Raw genomic sequence first — 6,000 nt, 5'->3', positions numbered from 1 at the left:
GGCGGCTCCGCGGGGTGAGAGAGTCAGGGTTGCCCTCGCCTGTAGTCTGCTGGGCTCGACTGGGGGTCCTGGGGGTGCGGTCGTCTGCCAGGGGACGCGCCGTCAGGGTTGGACTGTGGCCTCGTCTCCTGCTGGTGCCTGAGAAGGACAGAGATTTCCCAGGAGTGGGAGGTAGGTCCAGTCTCGGACTTTGCCTCCACTCTGGTGACACCTCCGGGGCAACACTCCCGGGTGGTGTCGAGCAGTTCCCACAGGGGAACGCGGTAGGTTGAGTATACACGGAGACCGTGTCCTCTCCTACATACAGGGAGGGAAGCACAGAGGCGACTCTCTCTTCTGGGTCTGTCACAGCCGTGGCTCCAGGTCTTTTTACCCTGGGACCCACTTTTAGCTGTCTGCTAGGGCCTCCTGCCCTTGGAGTGGCTGAGGGTACTAACACCTCGTGGCGCACTAAAGGGCCTCCTGCCCTGGACGAGGCTGAGGGTACTGACGCCTCTGTGCACACTAAAGCGCCTCTTACCCTGAAAGTGGCTGAGGGCATGGACACCTCATGGCGCACTAAAGGGCCTCCTGCCCTGGACGTGGCTGAGTGTACTAACACCTCGTGGCGCACTAAAGGGCCTCCTGCCCTGGACGTGGCTGAGGGTACTGACGCCTCTGTGCACACTAAAGGGCCTCTTACCCTGAAAGTGGCTGAGGGCACGGACACCTCGTGGCGCACTAAAGGGCCTCCTGCCCTTGAGGGGTAACTATGGCCGTCGCCAAAACGTTACTTGGGACTGAAACCTGTTCAGTCCCACCCCACTGCTGGCGATGGTTGTCCCGCCTGCAAGGTCGTTGCCGATCCTTGTTCACCTGGTGTCGGGGCAGTTGCGGGGAAAAGGGGCGCAGGTCAGTAGTGGGCGGGTGACCCTCTTGCCCTGGGTCATTAGCCCCCCCGTTGTGTCTTCCTGGGGTGGTGGTGTGGTGGTGGCCCTGTAGTGGGGTGGGGGGTTGCGGGGTGGTTGGTCCGGCAGCGGGCATTTTATTCACTGTACCCTGAATACACTAGGATTGCTTGTATTGGCATTAATATCAGATAAGCAAGTATCCTGCGAGATACACATGTCCTAGATAAGGTTTTATATTGCTATATATTATGCTGTAATATCTGCTGATTTGTCCTGTGTCTGTGGTAATATACGTGTAAAGGTTATTGCCTAGAGTTTTTGCGTCCTGCCTCTCTTTATTGCACTAAGCTCCGGTCTCGAAAGATGACCCCGCTTCATGCTAGGTGTTTTAGGAACGAGAAGTCAAGCCTATTTACACCTAGCATTACAGAAATAATGATGATAAACGACGACAGTTTAGTTTCACTGTGGACAAAAATCAGGTAATAAAGGCTTTCAGTTTGAACTAATCCTTGTATACTTCTGCTTCACAGGTTGTTTTCGTCTGCTGTGTTTACCCTGCTGCCTTGCAAGACTGGTTGTGCCGTGGGTTTGGTCTCATCAACTGCCGTGAGAAGCCTGGTGGTGGTGTGATCTCCTTTGCCGTAATAAGACTGTTGGTGTGATCTCGACCTGACGCGAGAAGAGGTGGCTCTGTGGTGGTTTCCACCGCCGTGAGAAGATTGGTGGTGTGGTATTGTCTCCCTCGCACTGAGAAGTTAGATGGTGGTGTGCTGGTAGTGGTGTGGTGATCGTCTCCCTGCCAAAAGAAGACTGGTAGTTATTGTGTGATGGTGATTGACCTCCCTGCCTTTTAAGACTGGTGGTGGTGGCAATGTGATCTTCCCTGCCTTGAGAAGACTAGTGGTGGCGTGATCTCCCCTGCTGTCAGAAGACTGACAGTGGTTGGTCTCCTCTGCCTCGAGAAGCCTGGTGGTGATGGTGTGATCTGCCTTGTAAGTCGGGTCGCTCCTTTCCAGGATGGTCTGTGGCCAAATGCTACTTTTAAATGCATATTTTATATTGTTGTATCTATTAATGTATTCTATGCTGAAGTATTAATAATAAAAACTTAAATTTTCTGCCTTGTTTCCTTATCTTTTTAGCTTTTCGTGGTTTTAAAACTGATTTTCCTATACTGAGCTTTGACTTGAGCATTTAAAACGTGTGGTTTACAAGATAATTTGATTCTTGCGTAACTTATGTAAAACAATGGAATAAAAACTTACAAAACAATGAAATGAAAAATACATTTACGGAAGAACTTGTGAAACAAATATGAACTTATTAAATGTTTTAATAATAAAAAAATACAAAAAACAAAAATGGTAAATGAGCAATTTTAAAGCAAAAAATGGTAAAAAATGGTAAAAAATTAAGATTTTTTGGGCCCTGAAAAGGACCAAAAATGTACTTGTCGATTGTGTTCTTTAAGCTGAGCAGGTTCCGCGTTGGGACTAATATAATCAGAAGAGTGTCTGGAGACGAGCTGAAAGAGAGACAAGAGTTAGCAAAAATAGTGACTCCTAAACCAGCGATACAGTCGAGAAGTGAAGAGACAGAAAATAAAAGTCGAAAAAAGAATGTACGTGAATGGAGGAAACCCCGCGTCTCAAATGTGTGTGTTCTTATCTAATTGTTCTTACCTAATTGTATCTTTACAGAAATGAGTCAAGCTCGTACTGTCCCGTGTCTTAAACCATATTTATCGTACATATTCTTAAATTTGTGAATTGTTTTGGCACACACTATTTCATTCGGTAGTGCATTCCATTGATCAATTGCTGTGTTTGGGAAACTGAATTTCCTTACGTCTTTATCACCTCTCTTCTTATGCAGTTTTTTGCAGTGTCCTCTTGCTGATGCTTCTCCATATGTTAAGTAATCATTTATGTCTATTTTCTCCTTTCCTGATATGCACTTATATAGCATTATCATGTCACCTCTTTTCCTTCTCTCCTGTAGTGTTGGTAGATTCAGTTTATTTAGTCTTTCTTCGTAGCTTAGGTCCCTTAAGCTTGGTATCCATCTTGTAGCGGCCCTTTGAACTTTTTCAGTCTTGTCTATATGCTATTTGAGATGAGGACTCCAGACTACTGATGTATATTCCAGGGTTGGTCTAATGAATGATGCTATTATCCTTCTTAGCATGTCTTCATGTATGTGTGTGAATGCTATTCTCATATTTGCAAGCAGTGAATACATGTTCCGTACCTTCTCGCTGATGTGGTCAGCCGGAGATAGTCTGTTATTGATTATCACACCTAGGTCTTTCTCTCTTTCTGATGTGTATAGGGTTTTATTTCCTAACTTATAATCCCAATCAGGTCTTTTTCCACTTTTACCAAACTTGATTACATGACACTTGTCCACATTGAATTCCATTTGCCATGTACTACTCCATTCATGAAGTTTATTTAATTCTTCTTGTAGCTCTTTACAAGAGTCTGTGTTAGTAATTCTCCTTTGTATTTTTGCATCATCTGCAAACATATTCAGATAGCTCTCATTTCCAGTGTTACTGTTTATATCATTTATATACACTAAAAACATGATTGGTGCCAGCACTGAACCCTGTGGTACTCCACTAGTCACTTCTTTCCATGATGAGTAGTTTCCTCTTAGTACTGTCCTCATTTCTCTTTTTATGAGAAAGTCTTGCATCCAACAAAACAGTTTGCCTCGAATTCCTCCTTGATGGTACAGTTTCCATAAAAGTCTTTGGTGTGGTACTGTGTCAAAAGCTTTCTTGAAATCTAAATAGATACTGTCCACCCATCCTTCCCTTTCCTGTATTGTGTTTGTTACCCTGTCATAGTAGCTCAACAGATTAGTAACACACGATTTTCCTCTTCTGAAACCAAACTGTCTTTCTGTTATCATACTGTGTTCTTCTAGATGATTTACACAAGCTTTTCTTATAAGTTTTTCTAATACCTTGCTTACAACACTGGTCAGTGATACTGGTCGGTAGTTGAGTGGATTTTGTCTATTTCCTTTCTTGAATAAGGGGACAATATTTGCTTTTTTCCAAATATCAGGTAGTTTACCTTGGCTCAAGGATTTCTTGATAATTAAAAGTAATGGTTTACTTAACTCCTTTGCACATTCTCGTAATACCCAACATGAAATTTCATCAGGACCACTTGCTTTTCCTCTGTCTAATCTACTTAACTCCTCCTGTATTACTTTTTCTGCTATTTGTATATCTGGTAGTATGTGTGGACATGCGTGTTCCACATAGTCCCACTCAAAATTTCTTTCTTCTGTAAAAACTAATTGGAAATTCTTATTTAGTGCTTCACAAATATCTTTCTCTTGTGTATAAGTGATTCCCTCGTCCGTAATGGATTGTATTATATCTTTTACTTTGGTTTTGCTTCTGATATAGCTGTAAAACAGCTTTGGTTGATCACTACTTTTATTTATGATATCCTCCTCAAACTGTTTTTGGGCTTCCCTCCTTATTCTTGTATAGTCGTTTCTTGCCTGTTTGTAATTATTATACGCCCTTTCACTATTGTGTCTTCTGTATCTATTCCACAACAAATCTCTTCTTTCTTTTGATTTTTTACATTCTGTATTGAACCATTTCTGTATTTTCTTATCTGCTTCTTTGTGCTGTGGGATGTACTTCTGGACTCCTATTTCATAAAATTCACAAAATTTTTTATATACAGCATTTAAGTCTTGTCCTCTAAGCTCATTTTCCCAATCAACTTCTAAGAAATACTTCTTTAGGTCTTGATAATTTCCCTTTTTATAGTTTAGGCTCTTTTTGTAACTATCATTGCTGTTTACTATGTCATATGCTATCCTGAAGTTATAATTTAGTACTGCATGATCGCTTTTGCCGAGTGGAGGGTGATATATTAAACTGTCAATATCATTTTCTTGCCTAGTAATTATTAGATCTAGCACTGAAGGTGCATCAAGTCCTCTTTTTCTAGTGGTTTCCCTCACATGTTGCATTAAGAAAAACTCTTGTACGTGATCCAGGAGCTATTGATCCTAACAGCTTTCTTGGCTATTTATATCTAAAGTATTCCAATTTATATATGTATTGAAGTCCCCAGTTAGTATAATTCTTTCCGATTTCTCTTCCATTTTATGTAGCAATGATCTTATACTCTGAATTGTACTCTCTGCCAGGTCCTCATATTCGTCTCTTTCCCATGTGTTTGATCTGGGTGGCATGTACAGATTGACTACAATTACTTTACCTTCAGATGTGTCGATCTCTACTGCAATCAGTTCTACTTGTGATGGTATATCTAGTTTTATTTCCTTGACTTTTAGATTTTTCTTAGTTAATATTACAATTCCTCCTCCTTTTTTTAAATTTCTGTCTCTTCTCCATATATTGTATTCCTCTAAGTTTAGTATGTCATTGGATATCCTTGGTGTTAATTTTGTTTCAGTTAGGCATATTATTTGTGGTTCATTTTCTCTGACATAATCATTCATCTCTAGTAATTTAGATACCATTCCATCCACATTTGAGTACATCAACTTTATCATCTTCTTTATGTACTTGTCATGACATGGTTCTACTACCTTCCTCCTTTTTCTTCCATCCTGTTTGTGTACCACTTTCGTACCTGCAATCCTATTACTTTGTAAAAAAATTTCTTCTTCTCCTCTTCTGATCTTCCCTCATTTTTTGGTTTTGCTTCCTCCCTTTTCTCTTTCAGTAATTCCAGTTCCTCTTGTGTTAGGAATCTTTTTATCCATACATTTTTGAACTCCTCTTTTTCCATAAGATTCTTTGCATTTTTTTAATATCTCTTCCACAGTGTTTACACTCTGGAAAGTCACCTTTAGAGGTCTTGTCTTGCTTTTCTCGTATTTCCCTAACCTTTTGTGTTCCTCTATGTCTTTACTACAGATTTCCTCTGATACTTCTTTCAGTAAGCTCATTACATTTGCCATCTCCTTTTTGTCTCTTGTGATCTTGTTTTTAACTTCCTCCTCTTCTATACCAGTGATTACTATTGATTTGTTTATCTCTACTGAATCTCTGACTAATTTTGGATTGTTTTGGATAATTCTTTTCACTTCCTTTTTAATG

The sequence above is a fragment of the Coenobita brevimanus genome, chromosome 75 (assembly GCF_032717465.1).
Source record: "Coenobita brevimanus isolate Jiangsu-jjx chromosome 75, ASM3271746v2, whole genome shotgun sequence".
Taxonomy (NCBI): Eukaryota; Metazoa; Arthropoda; class Malacostraca; order Decapoda; family Coenobitidae; genus Coenobita; species Coenobita brevimanus.
This window is presented reverse-complemented; position numbering follows the sequence as displayed.